We start from the raw sequence: 18,481 nt of genomic DNA on the forward strand, positions 1-18,481 counted from the left end.
CTTTGGCACCCCAACAACACTACTTCATCAGGAAGCTGTCAGTGAGCTCAGGCTGTGCAGTGAGGGGCAGAGAGGGGCATTGATACATCAGCCAACTCATCCTCCCCCCTCGAGAGGAGACCTAATTCTCACATGACTTTGGGATAATCCTCTGTTGCACACAGCACCACTCTGCTGTCTGGAGATGCAGGCCATTTTCCCATCATTCATCATTGCTCTGTCCCTGAACAATTATTGACTTTGAGTCAGAGGCACCTGTGCAGACCAGAAAATGGTATGTCTCTTTTCTTTTCCTCTGCTTTGCCTGCATACAGCAGAATTATGTCTTAGAAAGCTTTCCTTGATTTTAGTTTCTTGGTTTTTTTAGTTTTTAGTTTTTGTTCCCTTGGTTTTGTCTTCTGAAAATTGTAACCCTGTTCTGCTTTCTTCCCTGAAATTTCTGCATCTCCAATGGATGCCTCTCTCCCTGCCTGGGGAGGCTCACAGTCCATCTACTCACAATATTTCTGTGACTCATCCCTCTCACAGGTGGCTTTGGCATCCACATGTCTACCTTGCTTCTTAAGGTTCTTTCTCAGCAGTTCTGTCTACACTCAGTTTCTAGGTATGGGGAAGCAGTCTGCCTTTTATGCCAGCCCATGCTGGGTGCATCTGTTGGGCTTTGGAGAAAGAGATTCGAGTCTCAAGTTGCTTATGAGCTGCAAATCCCTAGGCAAGGTAAACACACCTTGCAGGGATTGGGAAGAGAACTGGGTTCAATGATCCACATAAAAATAAGAAATCAGATGCTTTTTCTAATATGTGAGAGTTAGGGAGAAATGGGTCATAGGAGGAACTCTAGATGAAAAAGGAAATCCTATAGAGGAGCAAATAAGACAAAGGAGGAGAAAGGAGGGGGGAAGAGGAAAATCTCTAAAGCACACAATGTACTTAAACATATCAAAGTCAGCCACTAAGTTGAGCAATGGAGGGAGGGATGGGGAAGGAATGGTGGGTATTGGGTAAGGGTTAAATCAGTGATGTGTACATGTCTGTACGCACAAGTTTTTTACCCCAATATGATGTATGAATATAATGCACCAATAAAAATTAAAAAAAATCACAGCCATGTCTAGAGCATTATAACGCCCACTATTGTTAACTGTTGCTGTCATTATCGTTGTTTCTTCCAGGACCACAGCAGGATAAAACCCAGTACTTGGTTACACAATGAAAGACTCTACCACATGACTGCAGACAGGCACTGTGCTCATCTTCCTGTCCTCTGGACCTCACACACAACACACTCTTCTTTGCATCTGTAGTTTCCTTCGAGGTCACTTTAGAATCGACACTGGTACTGTTCAAGGTTATGGGGGCATATCGACTAAAAGATTTACTGAAATGTGGATAAGACTCAAGGAAATGTGGGAAGGGGGACAGTTCTATCCTGTGGCTGGCTCCAACCCACTTGAGGAAACTGCACACAGAGGGAAGCAAAGTAACATAGGCAGCCAGGCAGCAGGTGGACAGGCCTGAAGACATGGGTTTCTGCAAGCAGAGAGAGCAGAAGATGTAAATGACCAAACTTTGACCAAGAATGTCAGTTTTCCCTTATTTCTAAGTTCTTGAAAGATAGTGGGAGCTGGGTGTGATGGTACATGGCTGTAATTCTAGTACTTGGAAGGCTGAAACAGGCAGGTCACAGGTTTGAGGACAGCCTCAGCAAGAAGTGAGACTCTAATGAACCTATGGAGACCCTGTCATTTCTTATTCCAAATTTATTTCTTATTTCAAATAAGAAATAAAACAGGGCTGTGTAACTCAAAGGTAGAATACCCCTGGGTTCAATCCTTAAAACCACAAAAAAACCAAAAACAAAACAAATGACATAGTAGCAGATTATTTGCCCAACCTCCCCTTCCCACCATATAATAGGTGGAATATTTTGGGATTTTTTTCCCAGAGCAATAAAGGACAGAAGAAGTGAGCTCTATTGATATGCAAAGCATAAAGGATTTTTGAAGAAGAAAACATTGAATTTGGAAGGAAAATTATAATTTCTTAAGAAAAGAACATTGCTTATTTATAGCTAACATGTGGTAATTGTACAAATTAATAGGATTCACTGTGGTATTTCCATACTCATTTAAGTTATGCATTGATAATGTCTACTCATTCTTTTTGTACAATAATCCCTCCCCTCAGTAATACCTTTTGTAAACTTTTGGGTTCTTATATTTTGGTTTCCACATAGAGAAAATATTTGATATCTGTCTTTCCATGTCTGCCTTATTTTGCTTAAATTATGTCCTCAAGTTCCACCCATTTTGCTGCAAATGACAGGATTCCAGTCGTGTGTGTGTGTGTGTGTGTGTGTGTGTGTGTGTGTGTGTGTGTGTTACTGGGAGTGGAACCTAGAGGCTTTCTACCTCCGGCCTATACTTCCAAACCTATTTTATATTATTTTATATTTTATTTAGAAACAGAGTCTCATGAAGTTGCTGAGAGCCTCACTAAGTAGCTGAGACTGGCTTCGAACCTGTGAGATAATCCTGTGTCAGCCTCCAAAGCATGGGGATTACAAGCGTGCACCACCACTCCTGGCAATTCCAGTCATCTTTATGGCTCAGTGATACTCCACTGTGTATATGTACAATATTTTCTTTACCCATTCATCTGCTGATAAACACCTAGGCTGATTCTATATCTTAACTATGGTGAATAGTTCCACAATAATCATGAAGATGCAGGTGTTTCTTTTGCATGCCAATTTTGCATTCTTTGGCTATACACTCAGAAGAGGAGGAACAGCTGATAATATGGTAGTTCTTATTTAGTTTTCTGAAGACATTTTATACTTGTTTTCATAATGGCCCTGTGTATAAGAGTCCTTCCTCTGCATCCTTACCAGCATTTGTTGTATTTTGTTATTTTGATAAATAGCCATTTTAACTGGGGTGAGATTGAATCACATTGTAATTTTGATTTGTTTTCTCTGATGGCCAATGATCTTGAGAATTTTTCATATACTTATTGGACATTTGTATTTTTCTTTTGAAAACTGTCTATTCATCCATTTTAATTGGATTACTTATTTTGGGGTTGTTTTTAAGTACCTAAAGTTCTATATTTATTCTTCTGTCAGATGACTAGGTAGCATATATTTTTTATCATTCTATATGTTGTCTCTTTACTCTGTTGATTGTTTCTTTTTTGGGCAGAAATTCTTTAGTTTGATGTAATTTCAATTGTCAGTTCTTGATTATTTTTTTACCTGTTCTTTTGGGGTCCTAGCCAGAAAACTATGAATATACCAATGTCATGATGTGTTTCTCCTAATATTTTCTATGCTAGTTTTAGAGTTTTAGATTTTATATTAAGGTCTTTGATTTACTGTGAATTGGTTTTGGTACAGGGTGAGAGATAGACACCAAGTTTGAACCTTCTGCTTCTGGATGATCAGTTTTCTCAGCAACATTTATTAAAGAAGATATCTTTTCTTTTTTTCATATTTATTTTTAATTGGTGCACTGTATTCATACACCATAGTGGGATACATACTTTTGTAGACATACATGCACACATTGCCCAGTCAGCCCCCACCCGATCCCCACCCCGTTCTCTCCCTATCCCCCCCTCCTATGCTTGGCTTAGTAGTTGACATCTAGTATTATAGCAATTTATCCAAAATTAAAAATGATAATCTCACATAACAGTTTCATTTGTCTGATACCAAGCTTTTGATGACTTAAAGATAACATTTCAATATTTCTTTTTGCTTTCTTTCTTACCAGAGAATCTATTTTTTCTATTTTTTAGGTGAAACTATCATATATTTATATATTTATTTTTCAGAAAAAAAAATCTATCCTAATATGGAATATGGAGTCTAGGTACCCAAAACGATTTTGAAAAAGAACAAAGCTAGAAGATATATATTTTCTGATTTCAAAACATATAAAGCTACAATAATTGAAACAGTGTAGTACTATTCTAAATGCAGATATATAAACCATTGGAGTTAAATAAAAGCCTAGACCTAAATTCTTCCTTATATTGTCAAGTTATTTTTGACAAGGTTTCCACGAACATTTGGTGGTAGAAATAATAATCTTTTAACTAAATATTGTTGAAAAATAATAATTACATGGAAAAGAATAAAATTGGACCCTTACCTAATCCCATATACAAATATTAACTCAAAATAGATAAAAGATCTAAATATAAATCTTAAGACTATAAACTTTTAGGAGAAAATCTGGGTCATAAAACCTCACAACATTGAAATCGGCAGTGATTTCTTGGTTATGATTTCAATGGCACAGGCAACAGGAGAGTATACAAACTCCCTAAAAAATAAAAAACATATTGTATATCCAAAGACAATGTAAACAGAGTTAACAGTTACTAATAGAATGGGATAAAATATTTCCAAATGCTATATTTGAAGGTATATTAATATTCCAACTAGAAATCCTAAAAATTAACAACAATAAAGGCAAACAATACCCTTTAGAGATAGGTAACAGACTAACATAAATAATGAATCTCCACAGATAACCAATCTTAGTTGTCTGTTGAATGGAAAATCTTGTTTCTCTGGTTCTGATGTGTGTTACCTATTTCTTCTTTGTAGTTAATCTCTTTGAGTATTTTCTCTAGTGCTGGTTTTGAAGACATAAATTCCTTCAGTTTCTGTTTGTCATGGAAGCTTCTTATTTCTCCATCTAATTTGATAGAAAGTTTTTCTGGGTAGGAAATTTTTGGCTGGAAGTTGTTTTCTTTCAGAGTTTGGAATATGTTACTCCAAGCCCTTCTGGCTCTCATAACTTGGTTTGGGAAGTCTGGAGTGATTCTAATTGGTTTGCCTCTGGATGTCACTTGGCCCTTTGCTTTTGTTGCCTTTAAGATTCTCTGCTTGGCTTCCACATTGGTCATTTTGACAATTATGTGGCGTGGGGATCCTCTCCTCCGATCCTGTCTAAAGGGAGTTCTATACGTTTCCTGGACCTGCGTATCGACCTCTTGCTCTATGTCTGGAAAATTTTCTGCTATTACGTCCTTGAAGAGATTGTTGATCCCTTTGGTTTCACTTTCTTTTCCCTCCTCTATTCCAATTATTCTTAGGTTAGCTCTCTTAAAATGGGCCCATATTTCTTCAATATCAGATTCCTGCTGTCGGATATTTTTTCCTAGATTAGAAACTATGCGTTCATTTTTGGAATGATCATCTTCTAAGAGCGAGATTCTGTTCTCCATGTGGTCTAATCGGTTGTTTGTGCTTTGAATTGAGGCCTTTACTTCATTAATTGCATCCTTTATCTCTTTTTGGCTCTCTCTGAGTTCTTTTCGAAGCACCTCTATTATTTCTACAGTTATTTTCCTGATTTGATCTTCTAGAAATCTCTGATTTTCTGTTTTATCGGGTTCTGATGTTGTGGGGTTGTGAGCATTCATTGCTCCAGTATTATTCCTCTTTCCCATGATTTCGGAAGTTTGTGCCTTCTCTGGGTTCTTCCCTTGGGTCACTATGACTTCACTTAAGGTGTTCTGGATCTCGAGTCTGTAGTATCTCAGACCCCACTACTCCTTTACTGGGTTGTATCACAGAGTCTCCGACCCAGAGAGTCGATAGAGGCTGCTTTAGACTGTGGGGGGTGCCAGGTTGCACGTTCTCCTATGGTGTGATATCACTGCCACCGCCCCTGTCCCACTGGGTCAAGTCCCAGGGAGTACAGTACTGGGATTTCTCCTCTGTGGCCCGCAATTTGACTCACTGTTCTTGAGTACGCAGATGTAGCTGTAGTGAATTCGGTGCTGCTGCCGCCGGTGGCAATATGGCGCCGCTGCTACACCCTCGGCTGTTGGGCTGGCGTTTTTTTTTTCTTGGTTTTAATTTCCACTCTGAATCCCTGTAGCGTGTGCTGAGCTCAGACACTGGGAGCTTTAGATGTCCTCTGCGCCGAGAAATCCCGCCTGGCTGTTCCGCAGCGGCTCACCTCGGCTTGCTGTGGCTGTCCTGTGAATTCGCCGGTGCCTCCGGCAGTATGGCGCTGCTGCCACGTCTGCCGCGTCCTCGGGCGTGAGGATCTCCTCTGTGGCTCTGTTCTCAGTCCGCTTTCTCTCTGGAGCCTGGTGATTTTTTTTTTGTTTGTTTCTCTGGTGATGTTGTTTTCTGGCTTTGAAAGGCGCTGATTTTGTGGTAATGGATATTTGTTGTTAGCGGGGCTCTTAAGCCCCGCTTTTCTCGGTCGCCATCTTCCCGGAAGTCAGACGATATCTTTTCTTAAGTGTAAGTTTTTGGTACCTTCAGTGAAAATCAGCTGGCTATAGATGTGTTGATTTATTTTTGGTTTCTCTATTTTGTTCCATTGGAGTATACTTCTGCTTTTATGCCAGTTTTATGCTGTTTGGTTATTACTGAAGTGTATCTCCAAATCAGGTATTCTGATGCCTCAAGTTTGCTCCTTTTGCTCAGTTTCTTTTGATAGTTGAGGTCCTTTGTGCCTCCATATGAATTTTAGGATTATTTTACAATTTTTTGAAGGATTTCATTGGTGTTTTGATGAGGATTGCACCGACTCTATAGATCTCTTTGGTAGTATGGGTATTTTAATCATGTTAATTCTCCCAATGCAGGAACATAGATGTCTTTCCACCTTTTAGTGTTGTCCTCAATTCTTTCATCAGTGTGTTACAATTTTATTACAGAAGTTTTCATATCCTTAGTTATATTTATTCCTAGGTGTGTGTGTGTGTGTGTGTGTGTGTGTGTGTGTGTGTGTGTGATTATTGCAAATGGGATTACTTTACTGATTTTTTTTTCTACTGAATCCATTTATCACTAGAGTTTTTAGGTTTTCTATGTCTGGAATCATGTCATCTGTAAATGAAGTAATTTGACTTCTTTCTTTCCTATTTGTACACCTTTTATTTATTTATATTGCCTAAGTCCTCTGGCTAAACTTTCTAGTACTATATTGAATAAGAGTGATGAGGGACAATATCCTTGTCTTATTATGGAAATGCTTATTAAAGGAAATATTTTCAGTTTTTTCTCATTCATTCTGATTTTGGTTGCCTTCATTATGTTGAGGTGTGATCCTTCTATACCTAATCTGTTCAGGACTGTGTGTGTGTGTGTGTGTGTGTGTGTGTGTGTGTGTGTGTGTGTGTTGGAACCCAGGGGCTTTTCTACCTCCAGTATATACTCCCAGACCTATTTTATACTTTATTTGGAAACAGGGTCTCACTAAGTTGCAGAGAGCCTCACTAAGTAGCTGAGGCTGGCTTCCAACCTGTGCGATCCTCCTGTCTCAGTCTCCCACACACTGGGATTACAAACGTGTACCACCACGCCCGGCTTCAGGACTTTTATTATGAAGGAATGTTGAATTTTATCAAATGTTTTTCCTGTATCTATTGCAGAAATGGATACAAATAATATGATTCTTTATGCCTGCTATCTAAGTGATATAAATATGTTTTGAATAAGTATTATGGCCATGCATCTTTCTTTGAAACCTACAGAAAAGTATTTGAAGTCAATTTGTGTTTCTTGTATTATGTACTGGGCACAGGGTAAAATCAGAGGTGCTACAGGCACTCTACTTAGGATCCAGATGGAGCCCTGCTGACTGCTTCCTGAATATGTAGGTGCCACAGCACATATTGGCTTTTTTTTTTTTTTTACTACAACAAACACCTAAGATTGTCAAACTCTGTAAAGGAAGAGTCACTCTGGCTTAAAGTATGGAGGTTAGAGTGTGGTCAGTTGCAGTTGGCCCAGTGCTCTGGCAGAGCAAATACAATTATCTCATGGCTGGGAGCACAGGTGAGAAAGAGAAAGAGACTGGAATGTCACACAACCTACTTCAATGGCATGCCCAACAATGACTAAAATCTTCTTGTGAGGCCCCCACCTCCCAGATATCCTCAAGCTGGAAATCAAGCCTTTGACAATGACCTTTGGAGAACATCCTAAACTGTAGCAGTCATCAAGCTCCACAAAGCCTTTTTCCACAATCTCTGCACATTCAAGGCAAAACCTTTTACTAAATGTAGAAATGAAGGAGGCTTCTATTTCCTACTCCATTCCTTCTATATGTCCACAGGCCTGGAGAAAGAGGGTCTCTTCTGCTTTGAAGCTGAGAAAATAGTCTCTCTCTGCTGCTGGCGACCTAGCTGGGAGTAAATCCAATAAAACTTGATAAAGTATATGAGGAAGAACTGGAACCACAGACACTCTGCTGGTTCTGTCTTTTTCCTCCTCCTCCTCCTCCTCCTCTTCCTCCTCCTCCTCCTCCTCCTCCTCCTTATCCTCCTCCTCCTCCTCTTCCTCCTCCTCCTCCTCCTCCCCCTCCTACTTGTCACTATCTTCTACACTTGGTTGCTCATCAAGATCTTCTGGGGACATACAAACAAATGCCATGCTGCACCCAACTCCCGTGACTTTGATCTAACTGGTCTGGAGTGTGCCTGGGCCTGTATCTTCATTTATTCCATCCGTAAGTATTCTACTAATACAATGCTCCAAATATCCAGTCCAGATGCTGGAGCCAGATTTTAGTAGGATTCAATTGCAGATATTCGTGGTAAGTTGTCTGTCTTCCTCACTCTCAGCAGAACCACAGGAGTGGGATCCCAATGTCCTTCAAAGGTAGTGTGCTCTTTGCCCATGCAGATTAATAATATGTACTCTTTTACTTCCATACCAGGGCTGAAATAGAGATGAAAACAAAGTAACAACCCTCCACCAGTCTTGGGATACTGACAATAAATTTCTCTTTAACAACTATCTTCACTTACAAGTAACTCATTTTAGTTCCTAGGAGCTACAGAGACAGCCGAGCAGCCACAAAAAGTCCTGCTCACACCAAAAACAAGGTCAGCAATTTTTTAAGGGTAGGCACCCTGCCCTCTGCTTTTCAGCTTTCTCTTAATAAACTTGTCTCAGAAATTGGACCACAAAATCCATAGGTCATAATATCTTATAGTAAATGGGTAAAAGAGAAGCTGAGAAAGACATGGCAAAGATCAGAGCCACTTTAATGACATCTCCACAGCAGTGCAGTTAGACTGCCATCTAGAGAGGAAAAGAGGTTACCCCAAGTACAGTGTCCAGAGGCCCAGCAGTGTGCATGGGGACTCCAGAGAGCAAAGGGACCTCCCAGCACATTTCACTCAAACCTTTTCCTCTCTGGCATTGCATGTGCTGATTAACATCATGACTTAATGTGATGAGAAAGTATTAGTTTATTTCCTATTGGACAGGGCCACTTCCCCACTTCACTATGCTCCTCTTCGAGGGCATAGAAAGTAGCTTTGACATTACACAGTCAGTCCCCTCTGGAAAGCAGGAGAGTTATATACATCTGTTCTATAGCAAGACTGAGACTCGTAGCTATTGTTCTTAGAGTGATCACAGGCTTAGCTCTGCCAGTTTTCTCTTAAAAGGGATAAATCAAACTCTAAGAATTGCAAACACAGAAGTAAGACAACCCCCAAACCTGTAGCTGTATGTGATTTCCTTTGGCCCCACTGGGCTTGTCCCCTCTAGCAAATGACACTGAATATGCTTTGAACTTGATGGTATACAGAGAAGGCCTGATGGAGGGAACTCCGCCCGGGAAGCAAAGGCTGCTGCGTGAACACTTTTGTGTGACCCATTTTAGGCCAGCAAAGCTCTGTCTTCCATTTGCTGTATTTGCATCCATTTCCCTGGTCCATGTCCCTGCACTTCAGAACCTCTCCCTGAGACCTTCTCCTGATTGGGCTCATGAAAAGCACGGTTTATTTGCTTCCAGACCTTCAGCCGATATTACTCTTGTCTGCAACTCAGTCAAAATGAAAAAGGATTACTGTGTATTTACTTGCATCTTTCATGAAAAAAAGTAATTTTGAGCACATTCCTACAATGGAAACCACTTTCTCTCCCTTCAAACCTGCAAATGGGCAAATAAAATGCTTGTTATTCCTTCCTTTGACAGCTTATGCTTTTGAGGGTGACCTTCCCCACACATTCCTTAGCTTTATCATATGCTCTTCTGTTAGAGTTTAGAGCCCAGCACAGAGTAGGTTACCTTTGATAATTAATGAGAGTTTGCCAATAATTAATGACTCTGAGAGTTATTAACTAATTGATGGGGTGTGTCCATACAGCGCCTAAGGAGATTCGGCCTGAGCAGCCTACGGCCTAAGGCAAAACTTTAAGTAAAGTGATTCAGCAGAAAAGGGGCAAAGATGGCGCCTGGAGGAAGCTAGGAAGGCATGGTTTCCCCATTCATTATGGGTGGGGAGACTGAGCGGTTTTTCCCTTTCTACCTTTAAAGGAGCTTTCCGCACACATGAATAGCTCATGTACTGGCCTGGGATTGGCTGTAAACTACGTGCTAGTGATCTTTATCCCGGATAGGCTAGGCTATTTCTCATGGAAATTCCCCTCGTGGCTTGGTGCTATATATAGGACTGCTTGGAGAGAAATAAATGAAATCTTGCTTGACTTGACTCCCGGCTCGTGGGTTTGTGTTCGAGTCATTGGTACTCATCATCTCGCCAAGCCCCGCCAGCTGTTGGGCTGGATTCCCGACAACTAATGACACTTGTGTGTGGAATACATACAATTCTATAGTTGCATAGAAGGCTTATTTGCTGAAGGATTATACTCCAGGATCACCATATTGCAAATTTATTGGGGTTTAGCACTTCTAACAGCTTAATAGGGGTTATTATCTATTTTTCCTTTTTATCATTTAAAAGGTACTGATGTTAGTGTCAATATATGTGTGTGTGTGTGTGTGTGTGTGTGTGTGTGTATATATATATATATACATAGTCTTTTGTGAGAGCACAGATTATGGTCCTCCAAAATCCTTAGGCTAAGGATAGGATAAAGTCTGTTACCTTCTATTAAAAGTCATAACCTTCCATCAAAAACCAAAAGATGAAATCTTTTTTGGGGGGGGTGGAGGATACTACAATTGGAACCCAGGGGCATTCTACCTCTGAGCTACACCCCCAACCCTATTTTATATTCTTTTTTTTTTTTTTTTTTGAAATAGTCTCACTGAGTTGCAAAGGGCCTCACTAAGTAGATGAGGTTGAACCACAATCCTTCTGTCTCAACCTCCCAAATGCTGGGAATCGAAGCTGTGTCTGGCTCAAAAGATGAAATCTTAAATGCTTTACTTTGCTAATCCTCCTGTCTAAGCCTCTTAAGTCCTGGAATTACAGATGTGTGCTACCACATCAAGCCTAAAAATTTACAATCTTAACACATTTTCTATTTCAATGTGTTCATTGTTTTGTGTGACCTTCCTTGAATGAGTTTGTGGGTACAGATACATATTTTAAGAGTCATAGCTAGGTACAGTGATACATGCCTATAATTCCAATTATCAGGAGGCAGAGGCAGAAGGATCACAAGTTGAGGGCCAGCATCAACAACTTAACAAGACCCTGTATCAAAATAGAATGAAGGGAAAGGTATAGATCAATGGTAGTGTTTACCTACAATGTGCAAGGTCCTGGGTTTAATACCCAGTACCACAAAATAATAATTGAATTTTATGTATGATATTCTGTATGAAGAAGTGATATTCTTAATTGCAATATTAATCTTATGCAGGCCAAAGGTTTTAAAGAAAATGCTTTATTTCAGGTTTTTGTTTTTTTTTTTTTTGTGTGTGTGTGTGTGTGGTAGTAGGGATGGAACCCAGGGGCATTCTACCTCTGAGCTACACCCCCAGCCCTATTTTATATTCTTTATTTTGAAACAGGGTCTCCTTGAGTTGCAGAGGGCCTCACTAAGTAGCTGAGACTGTGTGCAAACCACAATCCTCCCATCTCTGCCTCCTGAATGCTAGGATTGCAAGAATGCGCCACTACACCCAGCTCTTTCAGATATTTTACTCTTTTTATTTCAATACATTTAGTGTCTCTTTTAGTCAGATTTTCTATTGCTCTGATCAAATTACCCAACAAGAACAATTTAAGAGGGTTTATGCTTTCAGAGGTTCATTTCATAGTTTGACCAGCTTAAAGGCAAGAACATCATGGTAGCCGGGTGTGGTGGCAGAAGGTTTCTGAGCAGCAGCCAGGAAGGGAGGAAGGGAGGGAAGGAGAGAGGGAGGGAGAAAGAGGAGAGGGAGAGGGAAAGGGAGAGGGAGAGGGAGAGGCGGAGGGGAGAGAGAGAGAGAGAGAGAGAGAGACAGACAGACAGACAGACAGACAGACAGACAGACACAGGACACAGAGGAGCTTAGGGATAGAAAAAGTCCCTAAGATCACACCCCAGTGACCTGCTTCCTCCAACCACATCCTACTTGCCTACACTTCCCACCCAGTAAGCCAATTCAAATTATTAACCCATCAATAGATTTATCCAGTGATGAGATCAGAACTCTGATCCAATTATTTTACCTGTGAACATTTTTGGATTGCCAACACATGAACTTTACTGGGGATATTCTATATCCAAACTTTAACAATCACACTTTTAAATGATTAAAGAAGTTAAAACTAACCATAGTCACTTCCATCTTAAAAGAAAAATGTCCCCTGATACACAAAATATCCTTGAAAGGAGAATGAGGAAGCATAATTTTGATAAGTATGTAAAAGATAAAGGTAGTTTTGTACATGTCTTTTTTCTAAACACGTAACTCCAGAATATGCAGTAGCCACCAGAGAGATGAGACAAGGAAAGTGAGAGTCTTCCAGCCACGCAGAGCTCCACAAAGTCAAGACTGGCCTCCTGCCCATTAGAAAGTTTCCCTTCTTATTACTCTGGTTTATCATTTCTAAAGAGAAAAGTGATTTGAGCAACGTCATGGGCTTTTACTTCTTCAAGCAACTGCACACCATAAATTTGTGGCTCAGGATTCCAGCACTTCTGAACATCTGCAGGCCTCAGTGGACAGAGATGTGGAGCTTTAGCAGAGGAAAACTGGTAGGAACATCTACTTGAATTCAAAGCCATCTTTGCCTGTCTTTAAGAAGGAAAATGATCTGCCAATTTTTATGGACCTTCTTGACCTTGCTGGGGGAAAGAAAATCCTCCATTGGGCTCTTTTAATGTTTAAATTATTACACGACCTATTACTTCACACACTGACTTGCACTCTTTAAAAAAACATCTTAAATACCCATTGAAACTAATCCTAGACCATGAGGAGGCTTTGCAGGGTATGTGATTACACATGTGCTTCTGTGGGTCAGGGTTATGGCATGTGATGAGCATGTGCTTGTGTGACATGGGGGTTAGGACGTGTGATGAGTATGCGATAAGCATGTGCTCCTTTGACATGGGGACTAGGGTGTGTTATGAGTGTGTGCTCATGTGACACGGGGGTTAGGGTGTGTGATGTCTATGTGTTCATGTAGGACAGGGGTTAGGGTATGTAGTGTGCCTGTGTTCATATGGAATGGGGTTAGACACAACTGAAGCAAAGTCAAGCACCTCATGATGGGATAAGGAAAAGAAATACTGTGGCTGCTAAAATGGTTAACATTGTATTATCTACCTGCACAGAACTCAGTTAGAAACCTGCTTAGATTTTATTTTTTTTTGTTTTGTTTTGACACTAAGGATTAAATGCAGGAGCATTCTATATCTCAGCCACAACCCCATTTCAATTTTATTTTATTTTTTAATTTTGAAACAGGGTCTCTCAAAATTGCTGAGGGCATTTCTAAGTTGCTGAGTCTATGACCTGTGACACGCCTCTCTCAGCATCCCAAGTACTGGGATTCCAGGGATGTGCCACCTAATTTTGTTACATGAGTGTGTGTGTGTGTGTGTGTGTGTGTGTGTGTGTGTGTGTGTGTTTTAATCAGTCTTCCTCCTTAGCTCTTACAGAGCAGGGATAACTTTATCTAATGTGCTTAAGACAGTGTTTGGATCCAAATCAGAACTCAACAAGTGGTTGTTGACTGAATTCTAGAGCCTCAAGGTTAAATATGTACCAAGGGAGACAAACAACCTATACCCTCATTGGAGCCATGACTTTTTTTTTTTTTTTTTTTGAGGGTCTGGGGTTGGAACCCAGGGTCATTCGACCTCTGAGCTATACCCGTTGCCCTATTTTTTATGCTTTAATTTGAAACAGGATCTCGCTAAGTTGCAGAGGGCCTCACTAAGTAGCTGAGGCTGTCCATGAACTGTGATCCTCCAGTCTCAGCCTCCTGAATGCCTCCCAAACGCTGGGATTACAAGCGTGCACCACCACAAAGCCATGGCTCTTTTGATGACAATTAAGAGAACCCTAGATCAAATTTATCTTTGGATAAAAGTGACTTATTACCATTGCAACTGGGAAGGATTTAGTGGAGGAAGGATTTCAGGAAGATGGCGTCTTCCTTCTTTTTGTTTTTGTCTCTCTTCACTCTGAAGGGTTTCTCTACCTCAGGGTAGGAATGATAGGCATGATGTGCCCTAATGATAGGCATAATGACTTCTAGAACCCTTAAGTTGCCATCACCTCAGTGGTTCAGTGTTAATCCACTCAGTAGAAAGGAAAGGCTCTGATTGGCCAGGCTGGGATGAAACTGGCACTTCTAAACTCCATCAACAAAACCCCTGTCCTTTTCTCTGCCTGAATAGATCAACAGTCTTCTAAATTTTTTCAAATCCAATAACTAATTGCAAACTCTTGGTGAAACCTCTCTATTATTAGAAGAAACTCTAACTAAATGGTCTATTGCTTTGTGGTGCACAGATGATTAGCTGTGATTTTCTTCTGGTCATCTAAGGCAGTTTCAGCTTTCAGGCAGTGAAAGACTGTACTATTAGTGTGGCTGTGATCACTGTCAAGTGACCTATGCAAAGTTCCCAGGATGAGAAAAAACTTTGCAGTTTTGTTCCTAACATGAGTGAAGAAGCAATAGTGAGCTATACCTTTCACCTCAGCTTCATTAAAAAAATCTAGCTAGAGCTTCTGTAGGGGAGGATGTTTCCAAATAGAGACCCATCAAATTAAATGCAAAAGAAAATGTGGACTCCAAAATCAGACCGCTTAGACTGGAAACTGGACCTCCATGTGTGTCCTTAGTTTCCACTTTTGAAGACTGGGCAGTATTAAGGGGTTGTGGGCTTTGATTGAGATCAACTCTGCAGTGTACCTGGTAGAAGCTGCCTATAGCAAGCTCTCCTTAAGTGGCATCATTAAGCATTATTGATAATAATAAACCTTCCTTCCTAGTTCTTTCTATTATTCACGTCCTAAAGTAATTATTTGGTTGGCCAGTGTGGCCTCTTAAAGTCAGACAGGATGGCCAGGAGGAGGAGAACCCACTTTCTGATGGACTAGCGATACACTTTAAAGATTACGTGCAGCATTACTCCTTGTTTTGTTTTCTGTTTCAGCCTATTATGGAATACTTGAATATCCAGCCAGCAATCAGATCATACATTAAAGTCAATCTCTTTCCTCCGTTTCTTTTTTGTTCTTTTGCTTAATTTAAAATTTATCTGACTTTTTGTCCTTTTGGTGATAAAATATAACATACACACATAGAATGTATAGTTGACAGAATCAATATATAGTAAAGACATATTTGCCACCACACATGTCAACATTGCCAGTTTTTTTCCATACTTGTTCAATTCCCAATCACAGTCCCCTTCTGCTTCCTTACCAAAAGTAACCATTGGCCTGGCTTTTATGGTGATTGCTTCCTTGATTTCCCTAATAATTTTGCCACCTAAATGAATGTATTCCTAAGCACTCTAATTTAATTTTACCTGTTTTTGAACTTTATGTGAATGCAATAACATAGTACATACTCTATCGTTTCTGTTGTTCCACATTCTTGCAAACACTTGATATAGTCTTTTAAAACTTTGATTGTGCTTTTAAAGTTATTGTCCTGTTTGCAAATGATTATTGGCCATTTCAGCATCTATTTTTTGTGAAGTGCCAATTGAAAACCTTTTGTATTTTCTATTGGGTTGTTTGGCCTTTTCTCACTGACTTTTAAGGATTTAGTTGTTGCTTTTACATTATCTTCTGGTCCATTTTTGGTTATTAGGTGGAAAATACATTTTCCACTATGGGACTTGCCTTTTATTTCTTAATGGTGTCTTATTGATGAAAAGAAATTCTTAATTTGACTGTCAAATCTATTATTTTGTTCCAGTAGTGCTTCTTTTCTCTTAATTGAAAAATATTTCCCTATAGAAAGATCATGAAGAAATAATTATCATTAAAGCTTTATTGTTTTTGTACTTCACATTTTAAATTATAATCCACCTAGAACCAATTTTTGAATATAATACTAAATAGTTTTATTTTATTTGTTTTCTATATGGATATCCAATTTTCCCAAGCAGTTATTAAAAAGTTTTACTGTCCTTAGAGCTCTGTGGTGTCATTTTTATGTTACATCAAGGTTCATATGGGCCTACATCTCTTTCTGGGTCCTCTATTTTATCCCTATTTATACAGTACAAGTACTCCACTCTCTAACCCTTTGTAGCCTTGTGATAAGAGTCAGTCTTTCAATTGTGTTCTTTGAAGAGTCTCTGGCCACATTTCTATAAGCATTTTAAGATCAACTTGTCAATTTTCACCAAACTTATGGGAATTTTTATCTGAGTTATGCTGAATTTATAGGTCAATTTGAGTAAAATTGAGTTTTTATGAAGTTGAGTCATTCATCATGCCATTTAATTCCTCTTTCAGGCCTCTTGATAACATTTCATAATTTTCTATCTAGAAGATTACGTATCTTTGTTTCTAGACATCTGATTTCTGATGTTAACATAAATAGTGTCTTTAACATGTTTTATTTTCTAATTGTTGTGGCTAATGCAGAGAAATTGAAAACTTAACTTATATTGACCTTATGTTTAAAGGCCATAATACAGTTACTAATTCTGATTGTTTCTCCATAGATTCTTCTGAATTTTGGAAGTGAGAGACAACATTCAGACTTTAATAACCTATTTCCTTATATCCTTAAATGTGTGTGTGTGTGTGTGTGTGTGTGTGTGTGTGTGTGTGAGAGAGAGAGAGAGAGAGAGAGAGAGAGAGAGAGAGACTGAGGAATGAATACCCAAGTGCATTCTACCTTCAAGCTATACCCCCAGACCTATTTTATTTTTATTTATTTTTTGTGTGTGGTACTGGGGTTCCTGGAAGCCCTTCTACCTCCAGGCTATATTCCCATACCTATTTTTTATATTTGTTTATTTGGAAACAGGGTCTCTTAAGCCAGCGTGGCTGCTCTTCGAACCTGTGCAATCCTCCTGTCTCCACCTCCCAAGTGCGGGGATTACAAGCGTGCACCACCACGCCCAGCATTTATTTTTATTTGAAGATGGTCTCACTGAGGTTGTGGAAAGATCTCACTACCTTGCTGAGGCTGTCCTGGGATCTATAATCTTCCTGTTTGAGCATCTCAAGCACTGGATTATAGGTGTGTGCCATGACACCCAGAAAAATTATGTTTAATTGCTGCTAATTAAACTAATTTCTCCTGACCTGAGCATCCCTATAATTTATTTTTAGCATATAAAATAATAGGAAATACATTGAATATTCAATATTGGCATAATGATTTTCTACCCATTGTTTTGTGTTATTAATATAATAACCCCAGGGTATAAGTAACGAATTTTTGTTGTCATTCAGAGATAAGGAGACCAAGGTACAAAGGAGAGATTTGTCATAGTTCAGAGTAAGTTTAGTGGCAGTTGTTGGGAAGCCACTTAAAACTGAAGACATCGCACTGAAAGCAGGACCACAATGGTGGCAACCTGGGGTCCTTAAGAGACTGCACTCTTCCTATTTCAGCTGGGGGTGCTCAGGATGCTTTCATACTCTCCTGGTGTTTAGCAATGTGGATTATCCATGAGGGAAGAACGAAGAGTGGCTGGGACATGACTTTTACAAAACTATAATATTCATTTTATCATTCTGTTATTTTCAAAGCACAGAAAGTTCTAGAAAGTTCTATCCAACGTATAAGACAAGACTTGTCCAGAGGAGTCTTTTCCTACTAAGAGACTTTTTTTCTCTAGATTCCAGGATGAAGTTCCAGTAGGAGAAGCAAGTCCTGCATTGAGACTGGGTTGTAGATGGTAATACTGAGACAAAATGGCCAGGTCCATACAGTGGGCAGGGGAAGGAAAGGAGGGGGCGGCATTCACCCCCTGGAATAGGCATAAGAAAGTGCAGGTTTATTCCCAGAACAAGTTACCTCCACTCCTCCTCTGTCTCTGCCTGATTCCTCCTCTCTTTAAAGAATCGGTTCTAGCTGGACACAGTTCTAGTGGCGCACACTTATAATCCCAGCATTCAGGAGGTTGAGACCAGAGGATTGTGGTTTGAGGACAGCCTCAACTTCTTAGTGAGGCACTGTGCAACTCCAAGTTACATCCCAGCCCTATTTTTTATTCTGTATTTTGAAACAGGGTCTCACTGAGTTGCAAAGGGCCTCACTAAGTAGCTGAGGCTGGCCATAAACCATGGTCCTCCTGTCTCAGCCTCCTGAATGC

Source organism: Muscardinus avellanarius (genome assembly GCF_963383645.1).
Source record: "Muscardinus avellanarius genome assembly, chromosome: 18".
In the NCBI taxonomy this organism is placed as follows: domain Eukaryota; kingdom Metazoa; phylum Chordata; class Mammalia; order Rodentia; family Gliridae; genus Muscardinus; species Muscardinus avellanarius.